Source organism: Centruroides vittatus, unplaced genomic scaffold, assembly GCF_030686945.1.
Source record: "Centruroides vittatus isolate TY-2023 unplaced genomic scaffold, ASM3068694v2 contig_575, whole genome shotgun sequence".
In the NCBI taxonomy this organism is placed as follows: domain Eukaryota; kingdom Metazoa; phylum Arthropoda; class Arachnida; order Scorpiones; family Buthidae; genus Centruroides; species Centruroides vittatus.
The window spans coordinates 560748-585022 of NW_027122344.1; the positions used below are offsets into that span (position 1 = coordinate 560748).

Below are 24275 nucleotides of genomic sequence, written 5' to 3' on the forward strand. Positions count from 1 at the left end.
CCAACTTAGAACAGAGAAAACGGGGAGAAGTCGGTTAACAAAGCCTTGGTCCGACTTGGCTCCCCGGATGTCATCACTCGTGACGTCACCGGAACTAACATGTGTCGCTTTTGGGCCAGCGGACCCCCGGCCAATATGAGAACGAGATCCCAACGGAATTGCATTCTAAAATTTAGACCCATTAGCATAAATATGACTCTAGGGCATTGTAAATTCATTTATTTATTTTTATGTGGTGCCCACCGAGAAGCCAAACTGCTCCAGCAAATTCCATAAATTAAATATTCTCAATACGCTATCAGATCTTTAAAATCTTCAATATTTCTTTCTTGAAATCCAATTGTTCCTCAACCACGGAAAGGGGAAAAAATCAGAATATATAATCAGAATTTAAGAATGATATCGATTTTTAAATCAATTAAATCAAAGTGAAGGGACGTTACAACAATCGCAGAGTAACGATTACAAGTAACTTTTACTGTAAAAAATTCGGTAATAAGGATAATAGGCCTGGCGTAAATAAATATGGACTCTAAGCGAGATTTATCCAACCATGTAAATATGATGCGAACTTTATAAATATTCAAACAGTCGACCTTATTTGCGGTTTATGAAAAAGTATCCATTAAAATTAATCGACAAATTAAACCAACTTCAATAAGTAATTCGTTTCTTTTTCTCTATTTCTCTCGGCTCTAAGAAAAGTTTCTTTTAAGGAAATAAAAGAAATTTGGTCTAACTGTGAACTTAATTCTCTAATAAATCGAATTGCTTTTTAAGAATATTTATGTCTTTAGCTCCTTTACTTTTCCTTCGTCCTGTATAGATTTTTAAAAATTAAATCCAATTCAGAAATAAGCCTTCTATTTTCCAGGCTATTAGAATTAGGCTAATTAAGAAATAACCTGAACTTTAAAACATTTGAATAGCGCATTCTGCAGTCTTATTTATAATTAAATTTAGTTCTATAATATATATAAATATTCGTATTTATTTACATTTAAAATATAATTTAGCATTTTCCTTTAAAATTTGATAAATATGGTATATGCAAATAGTCTTGGTTATTATAAGACATAAAATTTAATAAAATATTGTAAAATAGATCATTTTCATTAACTTAGAAAGAAAACGTAGGACTTATTGGTTTAAAGATTATTTGAAGTCTTAATGTAGAAAACGGTATATTTCAGACGAAACTAGGTTTTATACATTGTCATTTAGTAAAAAAGAGAAAGGAGTTTTTGGATTATCATAAAATTAACAAAAGTGAAATCGCAAGAAATATGGATTATCGTATCTGTAGGTGAGCTCGAAGCAATGATGATGGATATTGCAATAGGTCTACAGATGTCTCTCACTATGGCCAGTAATCCTTTCTAATGATGTCAGACATTGCCAAACTAATGGTCTTTGGGGTATTGGTAAATACATCATCGACACAAGTTGTCACTAATGTCATTCCCTATATAGAATGCCGGTCTGCGAATTGACTCAATCATCCTGTTTACATCATCGCTTGTGATTTTTTTTTCTTCCTATCTGCGCGCATCAGAATTATATATATATATATATATGACTTATATCAGAATCGCCTTTCCCATCGGATATTTAGTATTAGCGGTGAGATATAAATTATCGCAACTAATGGCAACATTGTAGGGTTGAAGAGAAAAGTTTGTCGAAGGAACAACAGAAGTATTGAAACATGTAAAAAAGCCCCTCCCAATCTGGGACGCACAAGGGAACTGTAACGGTAATCTCAGACACTTTGACCGCCAATAGAGGGGCGGAGAGGTTCCACGATGAAAGGCAGGATTAGGTAGGAAATTTTCCACAAGACAGAACTATCACAATAGGCAGGAGGTGTCGGTCAGGATAAACAAGGACTGCTGGGAAACGTGTCAGAGCCTTGCCACGTAAGGATTTGGGACGGCTCACGATATGTGACATGTGTTCGGACATTGCTTTCCCCACTCCCCTCGCTTTTACTATACACCGAAGTCTGTTCCCATCTGGAAAGGATCGAGTGACAATGTTAGCTTTCACGAAACACTTTCCAACAATTCTCATTACAACCTGATTTTTATTAAAATTTATTTTTGCGACATCATACCACGTATCGAATCACCGGCTTCACAACAATGAATGAAATTAATCTATGGGCCAATATTTATATTTGAATGTTCTTAATTAATTTTAAATATTATAAATTCTTATTTTACGAAGAGTTACTTTTTTGTGCATTTAGATTTGATAGAACATTTGTTGTGTAAAGTATTCTTAATTATTTTAATAGAAAACAAATTACAATTTTATTCTGTAATCTGCGGTTTTAAACAATTGAAAAAATACAAACGTACGCACAGACAGATTTAAGAGAAAAATTTTAATTAATTAATTTGAACAAGTCATACGGAAAGCTGCAAACTGGATCAAAATTACAAAGATCTTTAAAAGACAATTATCATAATTTGATTAGGCGATAGAGCCTACGGGTTATTTAAACAAAACGGGCGAAAATTCTTTCCATGATTATATTTCAAAGAAATTTCTGGCAGTCAAATTATCGAAGAAACCGTTTGCATTAGTCTATTAGGGTATAGGCGGGTGTGCAATTTGGATTTGCTTGATCGATCCGAGAACTGGAAGCGTCATATTATGATAAATGACATAAGATCAGCCGACTCGCCATTGACATTCCAACAGATCCTAAGAATAAATATAGTTCAGGCAGCTGATTAGAAACCTTACTTTAATGTTTCCACCATTATATTGTCATTTTATTTAGGCCATTATTTATTCGGCAAACACGACTTCCAGTAACGATCTTTTCTTTAAATTTCCATAAACTGAATATTCGCTAGCGAGAATTTTTAATGCGTATCAATTCAAGACGGTAAAAATTTTTTGAGTAATTAGCGAAGGAAGGTTCTATTAAGAGTTAGACCGAAAATTATTATTTAAGCGAAGGAATAGTAAGATCTAAACGCTAGATTTTATTTTAGTAAATGCATTCTGGTATAAATTCCAACAATGTCCAACCTGCCTCTACGTTAAAGACCACACGAGGTTTTGACTCGTCTACGATCGACTCAATCGTGGCGGTTTTGTCACCCGAGTCGCCGATCCCTAGCAGGGGGTCAGCACGGACTTGGCCACGCTGAATGGACCCCGCTTTCACGTCTGGCTACCCCTTAAAGCAGACTCGCAGCGTGGCAGCAGTTTCCCAATTTCACGCGCCGCAGGACCCCAAAGGTGCCTCCCCCCAACGGCCCTGGCATCGTGCATCTGGTGGTGTAGACCCGGTTCTAAACCTAACAGCGGGACGGTGTTTTTCAGAGCTGGGCAAGGTGTCGGTGTGTGTGGAGAGCGAACAATAGGTGACGGCAGACTTCGGGACATCACATCGATCAGTTTAATAAACGACTGTTTGATCAACGTTGGGGACAGAAGAGAGCTGTGTCGCGAAACGCTCAGCTGACTAAGAATACTGAAATAGCCTGAGAAGGATCAGAAGAGGCGGTCTGGACACCATGTTGACATCGAAATGAAGTGGAAATGTCTAGATGCCATTTAGCAACAAAAACTCCATTTTGACACAAACAACACGACAAAGTGCTACATAATAGATTTTGACGTTTCTAATACACCACACAGCCTATATATATCCATTTTGATATCTTCCTCTACTTACCTAAGTTACATCGCTTCTGAAAATAAAGTGAAGTAAAATATACTTTTCTAGTAAAATTTTAAATATTATAATTATAAATGTAAGTAAAATCCTTATCTGGCTTATAAGGCAGTTTCTACTTAATAATAACCTTATATCACACTAATGATCACATTAGCTTGTTAAAACGGGACATTAAGGGAAGGAATCGAGAAAGAAAACTTTACCAGAGACTGTCGAAAAACTTGAATTTGTCCTTATATAAATAGGTTTCGGAAACAATAATTGTAATTCTTGTCCGTAACAAGCGAGTCTCATTGAGATTCAGTCATTAAATGTGACCTCTCACGAATTAGCTGTCTTAACGGCTTTTTAATGCAGACATTCTTTCCAGTAATTAACAACTAACGGTAACGTTACTGTCCTTTCCCAGTAAAAACGACTTTAAACAAACTCATCCACCAGTTGTTAAATACTGGAAAATGTCATTGAGGTGAAAGTCACTCTAGGTTATGACAACGACAATTATTTAAACTCTTAATTATGGACATTCAAGATGACTGACGATGCTAATTCGTAAGCGCGAATATAAACTTAAATATATTTTTAAAATTATTTTATCTTTTTAAATACTCGAACACAAGCTCACTGCAATTTTCTTTTTCTTTTTCTAAAGTATAAAATATATTTTTTTTAAATATACAAGAAATCTGACAATGCATTGTGTCTGGACAAGTTTCGAGAAATTTTGATGTTACAACTCTCGGTTAAAATCATTATTTTTAATATTTTACTCAATATAAAAAATTGGAAAGCATATTTATTATATGGAATAACTCATCGATATTCGATATCTATAAATATGATAATGTCGGAACATTTGTAGCAATTTATCTACTAATACATGTGTAGGTCTGCTTCTTAAGAACACATTTTTAGTGCTATTCTATGTAAACTACTTGTATGTCAGTCAAGGCTGGCATGTGTAACAACATTTACTCTTCATAATTTATTCCGTTATGAGTATTATCATAAATATTACGTTAATTGGGCCGACTATATCCTATAAACATCAGTTATTTATTTATACAAATGTATAAATTAACCGAAAATGTTAATGTTATTTCGGAGTATTAGGGCCTACACCTATTATTTTGAAATTGATAATCATTTAATTCGACAATTACTTCCGTCTCCGATTATTAAAAGTTATGCTTTAAATGATAAATTGGGCCTATAAAATGCTGCAAGAAAGAATTTTTCTATATTTTACAATATTCAACCGAATCAATATTTTATGTTTCTATATTTAAATTTAAGTAGATTTATTTACATAAATTACAATTAGGAAGATTGTTTTACTGGGTTTCGGGTCGAAAAAACTGATACTTAAACAGATTTTTAGCCCCAATCTAATTCAGATTTGTTTCATTTTTTTCCGGGCATTGTTTCTGTTGACATCTGTCGACCTAAAATGAACCAAGACACAAAAAAAAATAAAAATAAAAAATAAATTGATTTCTCTTCAGTTGAAAAAACATCGATTATATCACCATCGAAATTTCGAAATCCGATCAACCCATCAAAGAATCTGTGCTCCGAATCGAAATGCCACCCAGTTGTAAAGCGCCATTGGTCGATTGCTTCGATGACGTTATGGTCACTTTGACCACCTGGTCCGCCACCTCGAATCACGTGATTGCACGCTCGAACGCCAGGTACAGGCGGGGTTATTACTGCATAAGATTGATATCGTTCACGGTTTGCCGATTCACTGTTCTTCTTTTCACTTCGAGCCTCTTTTCCACCAAACCATGGCACCGAAATCGAAAACCGGTATTGATTCTCTACCCCGGCAATTCCAATTAAAGTAACAAAACAAAGAGCGTACGGGACAAGAAAAACATTTCGGCAACCGATAACCCCCGATAAATATGCTAATTAGCCATCTACGTTACAACAGGCTTATGGACTGGAAATGTGTTTTGGAAGAGAATGCTTCCAAAATTATTAACGATGGCCAATTTCTTGTGGGCCGAAACTTTCTACCAATGCGCCCGTACGTTAGAAGGCCTTGACATGAAGAGGACAGCCGCGCCCTCTGCCGGGAAACGAGACAAAGGCGTGGTTGCAGCCAACGGTGCATCTGACGTCTCTCCACTAAGCCTAACTGTCGTGGGCCCGCCCTGAGATAAGGAGGACCCCTTGCGGTTGGCGACTGCGACAGATAAACTTCGGTCCTCCGTGATTGATGGGAAGGAGACGCCATTGGGAGTTGGGAAGAGCTTACCAACTAACCCTTCTTTTTTCTCTACGACTTCCTTTTGTATTCAGACTAGCCATCGCCTACTAGTCCCACTCGTCGTTACTCTAGATACTTATCGGTCAGTAACATGGAAGCCACCATTTTATGCACCGGACAGGTGGCAGTTACTTCCATCTGCTTCCAGAATACTCTCGCAATCGTATTCTGTAGCCGAGTTGGTAAATATTTATGGAGTTCACCTGCCATCTAGATGGCTAGACGACTTTCATTTGATAACCTTGTAGACTCTAACCCGAAAAGGAAAAAAATATATATTATGTATAATACGATAACAAAAATGTCATCTTTCTTCCAGATAATAAAGCAGTTTTATAATAATGATCCTTTAATTCAGAAGAATTAATCCGAGAACATTTAATTCAAAAAAATTTAAACAATGTTGCCAGAGGATGCTGCTATTTGCATGAATGAGCAGAGAAACTTACGAAAGGTAGCTAAGGCTATTGCCAAAAGTAAACACATTTTTAGCTTAAAGGGTTTTAGGATCAATGTCCATGCTTAAAGATTCAAATGATAGAAATGAAGGCATTATAACAAATGGACTATGACAATAGCAGTTCCAGTTTGTCGTCCTTGTCACTTTTCAGGCAAATGTTTGTTGGACAAACAACAAATAGAGGAGACCTTTCCCGTCTGCAAAGACTTGAAAAGAAGAAGAAAAAAAATCTATCTGCACGTTGCCAAATGCTGGACTGGTATGGAGAATCGAAAAACAGAATATCAAAGCAGATAGGGTAATCATGGTATTCTAAGAGCAGTCGAGTAATACTAAGTTAAAAAAGGTCTTTCCAAAATCGATGGAAGCACTGTCATCCATTTTTATCATCAGTTCATAAGTAGGACTGATTTTCGATATTATAGAGAGAATAAAATTGGGAGAAACTATTTCGGCCCAATAGTGATGCCAATGAGAGGATAAATGCGAATGTGTGAATGAAATGAATCACTTCATAAATCTATCGTAACATTTCTTTTTCTATAGAATAAGAAATTTGCAATTTTCAATAAGACATCTTGGGAGTCTGTAAGCCAGCATCAATGAGCCAACGAGTTTGACCGACGTGATAATGTCGCTTTAACCTGAACTGCCAGCGACATTAGTAGCAGCTGTGTTCTCCCTCTCGATCTGACCGCTAATTTTCGTGGTCTGTCCCCACCACCAAGATCTGATTTGCATAGAATCGACATGGTCGACGGTAAGTTTTACAGCACGGAGACGGGCAGTTCAAGTTTCGCCGTCAGTCCATTATTTATTTTGGGCAATCCGACAGACGCTTGCAGACACTTCTTGCCAAGCCATAAAACCCTCCGGTCTCCCGTCTGCCATCCTCTTTTAGTACAGAGCCAGTTGCCATATGCGACGCCTTCCATTTGCTTAAATTAGTTTTCTTCTCCCTGCACACTTCGGACATGGGGATGTTCGAAGATTGCAGCTTCACGTCCTCTCTTTCTCTTTCCCTTTCCCGCCCTCCCTGCCAATCGCTGTGCTCTTCAGGACAAACCGTCGACGGCCTCCCATCTATTTGGTGCTAATGGGTAGGCGACCCTCTAAATGTGGTTACGTCTATTGTCTAACTTTCGGCCACCCTTTTTGTACTTCTACTTAATGGATCGTGACAGAATGAAAGCTGAACCTTTATCGTGAGGAAAGACGTCGTTCTATAAAGATTTGCTTAGATCAACCGAGACATCCGGACACGACATTTCAGTTATGGCAAAGAATGAAAGAAAGAATTATTATAGATGCAATCCCGAAGCTCCTAAACCGAATTATATTAAATGTAAAACTATAAAAGATGGCAAGAACCAATTAAATCATCATCTATAGTTCAGTCTGAAGAGATTAATAACTCTTTCAGAAGGAAAAATAACTTTATAACATTTATAAACGAGAGAAAAAAGCACACATACACAAGAATCAATTTACTGCACACCAATGCTCACTTCGTATTATTCGGTGCAAACTGAGAATACATTTGCATGAGAGCCGTTACGTCAATACGTATATGCTGTGACAGTTGCAGGCAATTTGGCGGTGTACTGCCAACACGACGACAAAATGGAAATAGAATTTATTTCCATAAATATGCGTTCTTCAATACCTAGGAGCGCAGCACAAATACTCTCGGACGTTAAATAATCTGGTATGGTTTACTTGTGGCCAGAGGAACAGCCAAACGGGATCTAACCGCGAAGAGAAGATAGTGCTAACGATCATCAATGGTAGCAAGAAGTCACTTAGTGGACCAAGAAGATAGATGACATAAGACGGTTAAGAATAACAGTGGGACCGACGTTTATACTCCACCCCGACGATAACCGCCAGTCAGACGGCACCGAGACGGGATTACTGTTAGCCGTACACTATCTGATGGTAAAAGGCCGTTCCTTTAGCACTCGTTATTTACTTCACGCTTTTCTCGGCCGACCGAGGACTATGTGTCTTCTCCATTCGATCTGTCATTGCCCGCAAAGTCACGTCTCCTCTTAAGAACATGACCTTTCGGATGGTCTGTCTCGTGTTTTCTCCGCCATGTCGACAGCCCGCGCGGGTGAAAAGCTGATAAGATAACATTGTAGTGTGTCCGAGATGTCCGAGTCGTAGTTAAAAGTACGAATGTCGAAAGTCAAGTCGGGGATAAGGAGGATGAATGAGAGAAACTAATCTGACTGGCAGACTGCGCCGATTGCTTAGAAAGGAAAGCCGATAGTCGTTCTCGTAAATGTACAGCAGTAAAAACTGCTAGCGGAGTAGACGGTAGCGCTGACTGAAATTTACTGTCGCCATTTGTCGCACTTACTCCCCCCGTGCTAAAGTGTGTAAACGGTTGTTGACAGAGTACTGCGTTAAGTCTGTCTTATTACGTAGGCTTAAGAAACACTTTCATTTGTAGGAGTTTTCTCTAACGTCTTTTACAGTTGCCATCTTCTTCAAAGACGTCACCTATTTGGAAAACGTTTGCGGGTTCACTACCCTTCTCTGGGATTTAAACTTAGTTCGTGTACCAAAAATGTGAGCCTGATATAGATTAAAACGATCTAGAAGTCTTTTTTAAATATAACGCTTTAATTTCCATCTTTCCTCGTACCCATGTTGGAACACGTGACGTCAGATGGCAACGAATTCTCTAGCTGCTCTTCTATTTAATAAAGCTGCCGAGAAATCTGGAGAATTAACTTTGCGGTCAGACATTATATTGTTCCCTAAATCCAATAAATGGGCAGCGCTAGGAATGTGGAGAACGTCGGACGATATATTAAACAGACGCCTGACACAACTGTAGAATGGACGGAAATTTCTCGATGAACTTTCGAACAACTGACATAATAAAATCCGAATACAAACTAAGATTGTGAGAAAAGAAGCTCGACAACTAGTTAAACATGAAGAGATTTTTCTCGCTTGATTTCGAAGCTGTTTCTTAACAACCTCTCTCCTTCGGCAGAACAGAAAAGAGTTACTTTAGGATATCTTTAATTTAACAAAAAAGAAGAGAAGAAAATTGGAAACCCAACCCATTCTGCCTCATTTAACTAGATATTGCAGAGGGTTGTTTTTTAATCTGCACGAAAAAAGTTGGGACGACTCCATTTTACACAAGAAATCAAACATCTCTCTATAAGACCCATCCTATTATCTTTCTCAGAGAAGTGTAAAATGTACGCCCAGATAGGATATTGTACACCAAGCGTACAGAGAGTATATTGGGAGGTGTGAATGCGACGGTCTAAGTGTACACAGGGAGCCGACCGAATGTATAATGGGGAAGTTGCCGAGAAAGCAGAAAGCAATAAGAGAGAGAAGACAGCTCCATCCTGTCGCTTGGCTGCTTCGAGACACGGTTCCTCTGTTTATTTGTGACACTAGCCGAAGAGTGTTTTCCCTGCTCCTCTAAGCCTCCTCCAATTACGTCAGTTCTGCGGCCCGTGCGAATTAAACGTCCGTCCGGTTTAATGCGATTGATGAGTCCGCGGTAATGCATGCTTTGTTTGTCGGTCTACATGATTACTTCCCGACTGGCACGCTCGGACGACTCTGCGCTTAAGTCTCTTCTATGTTAGGTCCAACTTCCCTCTCTAGCCGCTTATTACTTCTTCCTACATCAACCTATATTTCGTCGGCATACGCGTTCTCTCTCAGTAAATCGCCCGCCTACTAGGGCAGATGCGTAAGAATCGTCTCCGTCTTGTATATAAGTTACAACATTTTGCTTACGTCCATTCTATTGTCTTCGTAGGGAGCACTCGCACTTTCAAGGACGTTGCAATATTAGCCGTGACCTAAGTTCAGTGTGTGACGTGCCTTACTATCGTAAAAAAGCACTCTTGTTCTTAGAATTAAAATTATGAAATATATAACCTGATCACACTATTCTTGACACTTCCTTTCAAACAGCTGTTTTGCCAAAATTTGTTTTGCATAAAAATTGGCAAATCGCCCGTCCATAGGAAAATATATAGTACTTCTCTGCACAAAAGATGTCATGCATAATAAGACTGTTTAACTATTATCGTGATGTATGTTCTCACATCTGAGAAATTCGGAAGACATTTCGGGTTTTTTTCTGATTTTTTTCTGTTCAGAAGGACGAAAACACAACAATGCATTAAAACTTCACCCATTTATGAGGCCAAGCTACAATTTAACATCTTAATTAACGCTTATTTTGTGACCGTTTAAAAAACTAGTGAATCAATCCCGCGTTTATTTTATGAAATATTTATTATATTGTATTTGGAAACCATCTGCATGAATATGACTAAACGTCATATCTAGAGGAGGGATAGAAAATATTCAGAGATTTATCCCAGGGAGAGCAGATGTTGAGAGAGTGGCCAGTTGCTCTATTTTCGATTGTATTTATGGTCGTCCAGCTTATGAAACAGCCAGTGAATGACCAGTGGTCATCGCAGGCGAAAGTGAAACAATAAGGCAGGGAACCGACAGCTGGTACAAATCTGATGAAGTAAAGTTTGTCGATATAGGAGCAAGCAAAGCATTAAATCTATCGAAACCTTAACTCGGCTCGATAGGGGAAAGGAAAGAAAAAAATATATATAGAGAGTGAGGTGAAACGCTTGGTAAAACTTGTGTGGCAATTTTAAATGTCGTTAGAAAGAATATTTACGAAAGATTACGCGTAATAGTCCGAACCAATTTCGCTATATAAAACTATTAGTTGAAACTTAAAGAGTTTTTGCCGAGTCGAACGAGAGAAAGATCTGCGACGTAACTGCCCTGACTTAGCCAGCCCCGTAATGATAGACCCCATCTCCAAACGTAATCATAGACCTAACCGTTTACAGCCTGATATTAGCCTCTAACCAATGTACAATTACGGGAGGATAAAGCAGGGTGTGGGCTATAGCTATGTGCGACTGTCAATCTGAGAATATGTCCTCTGACAAATGGATGTTTGTCACAATCGTTTACTCCCCGCACCACCCTAAGCCCCAGGCCATCTCAACTTTTGCAATTTATACTAATCGGCAAATGTTACAGGCCGCCTATAAATACAGCCCTCCTATCGATAGAGGTACGGTGCACACGCCGAATTTATCTTCACCATTTTTAGCATCCTAACTAAGGCCTATAGCCATTTACACGCTGTTAAATAATTTCTGCTGAGCTCCGCGCCAAAAAATAAATTAATTAGCATTAAATTAAAAATAATTATCATTATCATTAACCCAATTAATCCCGTTTAAAGTTGCAATTAAACCGATTTGAATTTTCCCTTTAGATTTAAAAAAAAAACTTTAAACGAAAAAACTTTTGATTTTTTACAAGGCCTACTAATACATAAAGAGTAGTTTTCATCATTTTAATAAATGCAAGTTTTTTATTATTCTTTTTTTACATGTAAAGGCCTACAAAAAATAATAAATGATGCCAGTTCGGACGAGCAATCATCTTCAAAATAAATCTTCCTTCCCATCAGACAAATTATGCTTTTTTTAATATTTTTTCCGCGAGTCTTGCACTGAAAAATATGATTATGTTTCTACCTGTTTAAGGCTATTGTGGACTTAAGTTTAGACCCAACCGACTAAAAATGGGCGGCTTAAGAAAGATTTTTTTTTTTTTTTTTTTTTTTAAATCGACTCGATTCAGATTTAAAGTTTCTTTAAATATTAGCCTTTCTCATGCTTTGTAAGTCATCAGTCGGAGTTATTTAAATGATAATCTATTGCCGGATTCTGTTTGATTTACGTTTTGCTATCAGGTATATACAAACACTGCGCTAATTATTATTGCAATTGACTTATATATGAATTATAAATCTACTTTTTCGAGACTTTTTTACAAAGAAAATGAGAGTTTTTTTTATTTATAAATTAAGCTATTGTAGAAAAAAAATGTTCTAAGTTTATTTATAGTTTCGTCTGAAAGATAAATATTTAATACATGCAAATCTTTATTTTGTGTAATATATCTAATATATATATATGTATATAAGTTATTGATATCTTAAGTAGTCTTGATTTTTTGTAGAGTGCTGTAAATAATGATTTATTACGTTTCAAACATTCCAACACGAGAAAAAAAGTCTTCTCTTGCGTAATATTGTAAAATTTATGACTGTTTAAAAGATATAATAAATTAATTTAAAATAAAAACGTCAAATTGATGAGCTAACGAGTAAAGTAAATATTAAAAAATATAACAGATTAATGATAAATTCTTATAAATATCGCCTGCTTGTTCCGTACTTATGCAATAATTAAAAATAATCAATTATTGATTTTGTAAGAAATTAGAATGTTTTTATGATTAAATATTTTCTACATGTATTTAGTGTTTAGGTAAGATATTATCCAGTAACCATCTCAATAAGCTTGCCTCCATCTAGTGAGGACGAACAATATTAGAAAAATATAGATTTTATATACGTTTTAAAATATTCCGTTGGAAATATTGGAGTTAAGAGGCTATGTTCCATCATTTATGAAGGGACATCAAGGTTGAAAAGTAATCTTCGTTTTATATAAGTGCGTGAAAGTTAATTTTGAGATTGTTTATCCAGCCAACTATTTGTTACGAAACTATATCATGCCATTTAAAACCTTTTCTAATTCGCTGAAAACTCATCAAAATTCCTCCAATGGCTTTAAATAGAGATTAATACCACTTTGGCATTTCTCTATTATCTAATATTTAAATTTTTACAGCTAAAAGTTTTTTTACTATTAGAGACGATACAAAATAGGGGACTATAAAAATTTGATTCGCCAATAATATCAGATTAGAGAGCGACACGCAAACAACCGATATATGTGTGTCTGTATGTGTGTTATCGTTCGATCTGTCTACAGACTATTTTCGGTTTTCATGGCTGCATTATATAACAGAGAACATGACACACCTTTAAAAACCAGTCCCCGTCCATTAAAAGCAGAGTGGTTAAGTCCGAGAAAGATGAGGGGAGAAGAAATCGAAAGAAAAAAAAAATGCAAACCTAAACAGGACTCTATCGATTTGCGGCATCCGAACTGATAGCCATCCCCAGGGAGGTTTACAAATATTTTAACCGTAGACGGGCCTTAGTCTCGAAGGACGACAGTGGATTCATCAAAATGCCATTTATCATAATTCAGCATTGACAAGCCACTCGGCTGAGTTCGACGGAGGTCTGCAGCTTTGATGTTTAGCCGCAGAGTCCAGGCTGATATCCCCCTCTTCTCGCTCTAAAATGCTGCTCACCCCCATTGGCGGGCGAAAGTTCCTTCTTCTACTTCTGACCATTCTGTTATTTTTTTATTTTTATTTCTTAGAAAAGTTTGGAGATCTATACCTCTGTAGAGAGGTTTCTCGGGCGCGCTGGCGAAGGTGACCGATTTCTCTCCACATAAGAAAACAATTTTATGGAAAGCATTCTGTCTTATGACGATTGTGTGGGGAGAATTGCGTTTCAAATCGAGCTGGCGCATTAAGACTGTGGGTGTCATGAGAAAAGCTATAATGCGAACTCGGTGGGAAGCCTTGTTTACCAAGATAAGTGTCTGGATAAATGTATGGCTTGCAAGAAAAATACTGACTGAGCAACTTATCCTTCACTGACACTACTGATTAAGCTGCACATACTACCGTCCGGTATTTTTGTTTCGGACTCGTTGCCGACTTCGTAATATCATTTATCTTTTTAAGTATTTCAAGTCTGGAAAATATGCAAGGTGCATGCGCGTTGACCTCTGCAGGCCGCGTTGTAGGCAAATCAAACAGGAAGAAACAAAAGCCGCATCGAATCACATCACGTGCAAGCAGCGTCATAAAACGTAGGTCGGAGAGTCCCTGAGATAGCAGCCTATTATCCGAAAGGCTTAAGGGTTGTTTCTTCTTGTCCTTAACATGCAGCCAAATGTCTTTTCGTGTCCGCCACATCACGCATACAAATCACCCACTTCACACCAACCACCTTAGCCAAGTTCTGTCACCTATCGGTCTACTAGCGACACCTGTAGAGAGAAAATGAAAGTTTACTTTCTGAAATGACCTTTCCTGAATTTCTCCGTAATCTAAACTTATTTAAAATGAGCTGGAGGAGAGAGCTAACAGAAGAAGAAAGATTGACAGATATTTCTCTAGTCAGATTGATATTATCTGTCGTCTTAGCTGTTTATACCGACGTAGATAACTTTGCTGGAAGCTAACTGACCAAATGAAACCAATACAAACAAGGCAGCACTCGATGCTTCTATGAGAACAAACATTGAGCGAGGTTGTGGTCTGTATGTAATATCGGACCGGAAAGCACAGTCCTCGAACGAGATAATGAGTTGTTGTAGGATCTAGTAGCACGGCCACTGGTCAATGTGTCCAACAAATCATTATTGGACTCTGTTTCTGTTTGCCATGGACTTAGAAGTATGTGTTCCTGCTTTACCACCGCCTCATCAACTTTCTGAACTTGTTTCGTGACTCAGACGTCTAGATGTCTCCTTCGATAGTAGTAGCTAAAAAAATAAGAAAGAAAAAAGGGGGTAAAGATTTATTTCGCCTATCCTACACCATTTTTCTGTGGACGAAATGATTTTTTGAACGGTAAACATCTTTAAGCATTAATCGAGTTTAGATTTTGGTTAATATTCTGGTCGAGTATGTCGATGCGCCGATGTTGCTGATCAAATCGGAGAGCGATGTCCTTCTTTGCCACCAAAACCGCTCATTTTGTATAATGGGATCAGCTGGGAATTCTTTTTAATGGGCGAGAAAATTTTTGGGAGGTTATATTCCCGACCGTGTCATTGTATCGTGTCTCTGTTATAACAGATCACCACCACGGACCATGACGGATCCATCATCGTTTGTGCCTCCAAGCCCACTCAAATTTAAGTAATTACCGGGATAGACGTGGAATTCCTAATCTGCTCTTCCATTTTTTTTTCTTTTTTTCTTAGGACACCAACATTTATCCGGATCTTCCTTTTTAACCTGTTAGATGCTGCTTCGCCACATTTAACTAGTTACATTAACGCTATCAGATAGAGCTTTTTCGCAATTTAAAAACTTCTCCACACTAACAGAGGATTAAAAATCTTTTCCGAGAATCCCTCTTCACTCTCCATAACCCAACAGATTGAAGAGGAGAATTCGAAATTTTCGAATAAAGTTTTTCTAGTAGAAGGTAAATAGGGAGCGAATGCATTACAGAATGAAAATATCGTCACTTGTAGCGGATTTGCGATATGATAATTGATTAGTTTCCAAAATGGGAAAGCAGACTGGAGAACATCCTCCTTATTATTCTACAGATATTGCTATAAATCAAGGCAGGCCGACTATTCAAACACAAGTTTTTCTAATCTTTTAGTGGAGGCTGACCAGATACAACTGTGTTGTCCCGTAACGGGTTTTTATTTAATCCAGAGAATTGAATTTCGTCCAGTTGGACAACATAAAACTCTGTATCCAGCAGTAGCACCATTATCTCTCGGTGTCTTGCGGTCTTTCCATCGGCAGCAGATTCATGTATCCCTCCCCGCAGCGGCGAGTTAGCGGGGGATAGTCTCCCGCTCCAATTTTATGGTGACTGGCCATACAATAAGCCTGATAGATGACGGAGAATGGGAGGAGGGGGATGCCACCTTATCGCCAGGCCCTGCCTATCATAAATCGACTTGCTGCTGAGAGAAACTTCTACCGCAACAGAAATGTACACGTCGAAAAGACCTTTCTTGGGGACCGTCCTTGTTTATACCATCGAATAAGCCAGCTACGATAACGAAAATATATGCAGATGTCGAGATATTCAGGCTGTCACACGATGGCATGACTGATTCCCTAAATTCATTTTAGTTACGCCACTCCGACACATCTTATTTTTTTCCATTTTTAAACATAATAAATAATGTTCTTGGCAATTCCTCTAATTAAAACAGTTGTAGCATTTTATAGAAAACGTGTTCCACTCTTTCTTACCTATGCTGTTAGAGATGGCCTAGTTTTTATTTTATTCCGAGATTTCTGCCACTATTTTGATCTCAGAACTGTATGAATAAGAAAGTTTTTCGCCGATGCATAGAATACATTATTCGAAATATGCAAACATATCCCGGATAGAATAAATAGAAACGGAGAAAGCTTTAAAATCTTTTCAATTTTCTACTCCATAAATCGATGAAATAACATTGATTTTTCGATAATCTATGCTTACCATTATGCAATATATGCTAATTCATCAAGGATAATGCGCCGATGAATCTACGCTTCAATTTAAATTCCTTGCTTTTGTTTGTATTATAATAAACAGTAGAATTTTAACATAAATTCTAGCCTAATTAAATAAACTTATGTAAAAGATTAAAACCTTTATAATGACTTTTTACCAATAAAAATTATTTCTTTTTCAGGTTTTCTTCTGTTGGGGGAACCAGGTATGGACTTTTAAAAACTTTTATATAAATACTGTAATAATAATTTTTAAAGATGTCAGAATATTATTTTGCTTCTAGTTACGGGATAGTTATTTAAGTATTCATTACTATACTATCTGATATGAGAAATGATTAAACGATACTCTTCAACAGTTTTCTTATCAATTTAAACGAGGAGATAAATGAAAATATAACGATTGTCAAGTAATTATAGGGCTTATTAATACTCCTTAATGTCTACGGCCTATAATGTAGCATTTATGAGTTAATTTTGCGACCACTTGTCCATTTAACTATCTTTTATCTCATTTTAAATGAGTAACTCGTAAAAGTGAAACGATTCGACAAAGACGTCAAACTAAACTTTAATCTATTATACTTTTTTAAAAATCCGTTCGGCTTAAAGCTACTTTTTTATACATTAGCCGATTGAAAAAAGTCGATAAAGGCCCCCAGTTAATGTTTTCTCTTTCGGTTTTAATACTAAATTTTTGTTTTTTAAATTATACGAAATAAATTCGGCAATAAAAAATTTTTACATGAAAAATATGAGGACGTTAAACATTGTGCAGCGATTTTTATATTATTTATTTTCTTATAAAAACATCTCCTTATAAATACAACTGGAATTCTTAACTTGTGCCAAGGTCTAACTCAAGCTCCGATGTAAATTTATTCGCGAATGTAAGATAAGTAATAGTTCTAATAACATTAAAAATATAAAATAATTACATTACTCTATTTTTTACAAATTTAGACTGTAAATAACAAATTTCAATTAACTTTTCGTTAAGCACTTATAGAAAGCCAAATGAAAATTCTATTAAAATTAGAATAATAATTGTATTTTTAATTTTAAATATAAGGGAAATATTATTAATTTAGTGAATAGTATTCTAAGCTGTCTACTTTATAAAATAAAAATGTTTTATAAATTGTCGAATTCTTAAAGAGTAAATAGCCACGTTTGAGTGAAGAATTAGCTTATTTTCTTATGGTCTAACGTTACGCGTTGGATATATTTAAGAGTTGTACAGTACAATTAGGCGCCGAATGTTTGAGAATGAATAAGAAAAAATATTTAAATTTACAATAATAATTCTTGCAATAAAACTATTTAAAAACAGTTAATATCAGTCTCTTCCTTATTACTCAATGGCACATTGTATTTTCCATTCATTTGGTCAATAGGCCAAATTTACATTAATACGACAGAAAATTAGCGATTTATGTAAAAGTAAGACAAGACACGACAAATTATTGTTTATAGATCATAAATATTCATTCAGAGAAACAACAAACAGGAAATTTAGTTGCGTGTATTCAATTAACAAGCTGACTTTAACGCTTAGATTATGGCAATTTGCACGAAAAGATTTTTTTCGGCAACGTGTTGTACCATCATTTATCAAATTTCTCCTTTCTCGAATTTACATGAGAAACTTTTCATTGACTTATGCCGTCTGACGTCATCATAGAAGGCTCTTCGATTAATGGAAACGTGATTTCAAGGCCTTAATTGTGACCAGTTGTCTTGACAACGGCATATCCACACCCAAGGTATTATTGTGAGAAAATAAATTGAACCGGGAGGTTGGTTAACGATTTGTTTGTCCAGGACTCCAGTTTAATCGGGTCATTATAACAGCCTAATGAAAGACATTCCTCCCATCTGCTAGTCCCTACTTGCTTCATTTAGAATATTAGCTATTTTCCTATAGGTTAGAGCCGCTGCCACTTTCTGCCATATTTCCCAATACCGTTTTTCCCGTTTTTTTTCGTTCATACAGCATAATGATCGATGTCTTGATCGTTATTGGAAAATAATCACGTTTAAAATCTCTAAAAATAAGTCTCCAAATTTAACAGGAGACTTTGGTCGTGGTAAAAACTTAAATGTTTGATCGAAAATTGCACCATTTTTTTACTTAGTAGTGTCTACTTCCAGTAAATAAAACTGTTTTAATATTCCTGATGATGTCGAAGAAAGTTCATTTATTAGACGTGTTTATAAAATTTTTCTCATATTATTTCTAGCAAAATATATTTTTAACTTGTTCAGAATTCTATAAAAATTTCGAAAATTTTCACTAAAATTTGTTTCCTCCCCTTTTTTAAATTGTGAATTTTTATTAGATGATAATGAATAGATCTGTAGATTTATATGAACTTAATCAATTCCGAAGTTAAATTTTAAATATTATACAAAAAATGATGAATTAAAATTGCTAAATTTATCATTTTAGCTTTTATTCAATTCTCTTGGTCCTATAGTTTTACTAATTTTAACATTCCTAATTTCAGCTCTTTTCTTACCTTCTGGCGATATTAGGCATTTTAATAAGATTTCTAGAGCGATTTTATTTTATTTTTATCTTACCGAAAGTGAAAGGAAATTAGCCCTATAAGTTTTCACGCGTAAATGATGATGCGGATCGTAATGGTTGGTTATTTACAGTAAATATACAAGCTGGATAGAAAGAAAGGTGGGTTTACTCGGATTGTCGACAACGGACCGGGTCAGAGTACATAGATTAAAGTTCGTGACCCTGTACAGACCACCTCCGAACCACCACAAAACATGATTTTGTACAAGACGAAAAGAGACCATTCTGTCAATCAGTCGGGGTGAAGATTGTTAACGACAGTGGGAACAAAGATGTCTACGGGTTCGCGTCCCATTCGCTCTACCTCGTCACCTCATGAAGGGGCGTCGAGGATTTAGGAAACAGTATTTTTACTATTGTTAGGAGAATTCCACTCAGTTCTCAGTCCCATGCTAGCATTGTACGCAGTGAATAGTGAACCATGTTTGCATACTTTTTAGACCAACTGTTCGAATTTATACTTCAATGTTTTCTTCTTGAAACCCACCTGGGGAATGCTTTCTTCCTGGCTTGTTTGAGAGAACTGACGGCTACAGGAATCTGCCCTTATTCCCTCTTCTCTGAGGTTTTTTGAATTTAAAATCAGTCACGACATCTGGCATAGATTCTATTCGCAGAGGTTCCCCCGAATTCCCTAATGACCTCAGTCTCTGCTAAACGCACCTATCCCCCTTCCCCAGAACGTTTCCGGTGATGTTCTGTTAAAAAACCATCACTCGGAACCTTTTTTATCTTTTCTTTCGTCTGGGATGCTTCGGGATCCAGATGGAACGATCATCGATTGGACGTTGATCGGAGCAGCTGGTGGTTCGAAAGTTGCTCTGGCAAACTTCGCCCAAAACTTCCAACAGACTTAACTGACTTATCAATACCATTCGTTTCTTCTCTGTTTTGACTTTATCTTTCTTTCCCGGCACGACTATTTTTAAGGAAGAAAAAACTTCTTCACGAATGACCGTCCCAGCTCTGACCAAATAGAGCAGCGCCAGTTAAAAAGTCATTTCTTTTTATTACCAATTCTAATCCGTTTGAGCAAAATTGTTATTGTATCAATCATTTGCCTTTTTCTCAGTTGCTTTAATCGCTTTTACCGTCTTGTGACGTCAGCCAGCACGTGAGGAAAGATCGCCCACTCTCTCGTACCCAACCAATTAATTTGAGTGGAGAGGTAGTTCATTAGAATTCATTTTTGCCGCCGCCAAAAATAAACTCATTTAAATAAACAATTTATTCAAATTAATGTTTTCAATGTAAATGGGATGCACTCACTTCATCCGAGCTCACAAATTAGGAAGAATGATGTTATTTATGGCTACTGGTCGTTTTTCTCAATGAAAGCAGCCTGCAGCTGAGATTTCGTAATCTTGACATCTATTACCTCAACCTTAATTTGATCTTAAATAAAGAGATAATCACATTTTTCTCTTGCTCGCCGCTAAACGAGATCAGGGTGAAACTGAATGGCTACGCATTGTTCACTTAACTGTTTGTTTTGTATTTATCCCGTGTTAAAATGACAACTAAATTTCTATTTTTCACTCCGGGAATTTTATTTCTTTTTTGCTACTAAATTCACCTTTAACATAATTTTATTTAGGCAACAATTAATATCGTTTAATTGCTTATTATTCGGAAGAATGCTTTAAACTATTGGGATGTTTTTAAAGTTAGTGAAGGCAATAGAATCAGTTCATCCCAATGCCGCTACTGCGATCAATGTCCACAATCCGAAGATGGGGGAGACGTGTTTGTGGATGGGAGACTCATTGTTTGTACAAGGAATACATAAATAGAAGAGCCGTTCTAACTCCAACAAACGATTTCCAACGTCCGCAGGCTAACTCTGTCTGGACCTGACTTAATCCCTGACTTCTATCGCCGAGATTTCTATGTTTTCCTACATTTCCCTCATCCCCGCGGCTGGAGCAATCTCCTCAAGCCAAGACAAATATAAAAACATTTGCCTCCTACAGACGTGTCTATGTAGAGTGTGCTTATGATACCCTCAATCCCAATAGCGACACAATAGCGCAATTAAGGAACGATGGCCAAACACGTGTTGGCCTATTGAGCCCGAGTTCATTGCTTTACTTAAGTATGAATATAAAAAAGAAAAAATTGCACCTTCTAGATTCACGGTAGCTCTTAGATTTTCTGGTATTTCGATGCGAGAAATGAACTTCTAGTAAAATTATGCCCCTGCTTACTTAATGTAGTATTATGACAAAGATTGTAATTGCCGAAGAGGTTTAGTTGGCGGCAATTAAGATTTAATGTTGTCTGTCTCACCCTTCTACTCTTCTACAACAGCTGCAGACGTTCTCTCAACCCCTCTAATTGTTCTTCGGCTATTAATTCGAATTATTTTTCGTTTGCCAATTATTATAATAATCATTTTTTCTTCTGTTATCTCTTATCCAATTGGTTATTTTTTGCGTCACATATGCCAATTACGTTATCTCGACTTTTACCCATCGCTATGACGTCATCAAAATGGCGCATACACATGAGATATATTAGCCAATGGGCGGCTTTTACCTGGCACCTTCTGTTGGGTGAGAACTAACTTAGAAATAATGGAGAGGGGCTGTCCATGAAAAGACAATTTGCAGCAGCCACGTTCCGCAACGTCCTAAATTACTTGAACGCCCGCAACGCGACTAATGAACTTTTTCCTGTAGTTAAAACTTATTACGGGACGAGTTTTTAGCCATTGGGTTGAAATTGCTTCCTATCTGTTATTAACAATCGGAAGAGTCTACCTAATGAAAGGTCTATCAGACAAAGTAGTCGAGTGCCGAAGTGGATCACAAGAGAAAGAATTAAATGCGCTCTTACAAATGAAAACCCGGGTGCATTTAGTGAATCAGAATCTTCTCTAACACCATACATACAAGAAGCAGCTATTTAATGCAATCTAATCTTGTTCAGGCTACTAAAGCTATTCGAGACCACACCCTTCGTTATGATGAGGGGAAAAAACCTTAAAAAATGCTTTAACAGCTTTTTGGATCGAACTGATAAATCGATACTATTGTAAGACTACTTATCTGATACGGGATTAAGATTTATCTATAAGAAAATTTAGGAGAGTTGTCATGTTACATCGCAAAATCGGTGCGTTAAGTATAACTTTACTACGGTTCCGGTTAAAGGGAAGAAAAAACTCAAGAAAAATACTTTATTGCTTTTCCCCCCTTCTTTGTAACTTAAGTTAATTATAGAACCTTAAATCACATTTTTCTGTCTTTTAATGAGAAATTTTTGAAAATCTTGTAAAGTTTTAATGATTTAAACTTGTGCGAAAATTTGTTTAGCAGAAGAGATAGGATTTAAAATCGCTTGCTAACGTTGCCAGTCGAGATTTTAGAATGGTTGTTGTAGAGCACAGACTGCTCTATATTGATTACGGCATTGGCTAATAAGCCTTTATTGCACCGGACGGTCATTGCATGTGCGTATATTCAGAGGGCATCTTCTTATACTTTTTTCTTCATCCGAAATGTTTCTTTCTGTCCACCAGGGCGGCGCTTCAACTCGGCCGCTGGTTGGTGGACGCCGTGCAACGCCACCTGCAGTCAGGGCGGGACAGATTTCCATGTCATACATATGGATGAGATGACTAGCTATGTGATATTGAGGCTGCCCGTCCTCTGTGTGTAAAATGGCAGTCTAACGTTCTGCTTAAATCGCCTGCCATAAATCTAGGCCTAACACTAGTAGGGAACTGTTGGTGTATCGGCGGCCGCTCTACTAATGAGCCCGAACTCTACTTCTCTCCAAGCGGGCACCTCCATTATTTGGCTTAGTCTGCCTTTAATCTGTTCGACTTAGATCCGCGCCCGATAGCCATTCTTTTTTTCTATCCATCCACGGGAAACATTGATACTTAGGTTGTTCCTTATTAGGAAGAGGGAGATGGGTTAAACAAAGGGCGGGTAATTATAAAACGAGTATATATATTTTTTCCCCTTCTTCCTGATTGCCGTGCATGGTCGGATGCATCCAAAGACTACTACTCGGCACATAAACAGCGTTATTTTTCCAATACTGTGTCATTAGTCAGGCAGTTGGGACGAAACTCGACATCCCTCGGCGCCCGGTATATTGTTCCACGGCCACTAACAGTTACTTCGAATTAACCTTATGTGGTAGAATTTTTTAAAGGGACCCGAGTGACTCTACTTTCCACTTAGTGATTAAATTTTAGGGGGTTGAAGTGCCAGGGAGAAGAAATTTAATCAAGCTAGGATCCAAGTCATCCCCAAGGACCGATCCGTTGAAACGGATGAAAGTCACCAACAACAACTCCGACTCTACATTGTCCGCAGATACAACTTTTCCAATGAAAGGAAAAAGATATCTCTCATTTTGTCGATATTTAAGATATTAAAACAGAGCAATTACATTCTGTAACTCGGGACGGGTATAAAGTTCCGAAGTCGTCCAGTTCGAGCATCTTTATGAGTCTTCTAGAAGAATAGAAGATTCGATGTTTGGCTATGTTTGAAAGGCGGAAACAGCCTTTTATCCCTTATTAATAGGAGAAACTGAACCTGCCAGATCGAGTATCTTTCCTAATGGAAGTTGCGCTCTTCGACCAAAGATTGCACAATCAAAGTGTTTCCCTTTGCAACCATCATCAATCGTCTTTCCGACATTTTGAAACGCTTTTTTCTCGTCTTTTCAGCACCATTACGATGTCCAGCCTTCCCTCTTTACAACATCAACAATCAATTCTCCGAATCAACGAAATGGAGAAGATAAGAAACGTGCAAAACTGGAAGAAGGTCCCTCCAAATCTTGGCGAGGTCAGAGCACAAAAAGGAACCGATGCGCCCGTCAACACTCATTAGTCGTGCAGTGGCGATCGATGGTCGAGAGGGTGACAGGCTGGCTGCCGCCGGCATGCCAAGCACGTGCGAAGCGGCCAGGGTCGATAAACTCCTGTCGGCCGTACTCTGTGGCCTGGCCATATCCCCTGTAAGTCTCCATATACAGACTGTGACGA

General features: G+C 37.3%; 1 protein-coding gene across 4 annotated transcripts in view; it reads left to right on the plus strand.

The window, feature by feature from the left end:
* Positions 1-24275, plus strand: part of LOC136979050 (probable U3 small nucleolar RNA-associated protein 11) — a 164335-nt gene that overhangs the window by 35172 nt on the left and 104888 nt on the right. For 3 of the 4 annotated variants that reach the window (XM_067274945.1, XM_067274944.1, XM_067274946.1), the window contains one exon: positions 16854-16877. The exons of the other annotated variant lie outside the window; for it this stretch is intronic. The gene's annotated coding sequence lies outside the window, so the exon portion shown is untranslated. The remainder of the gene's footprint in view (positions 1-16853; positions 16878-24275) is intronic. 4 annotated transcript variants of the gene reach the window in all.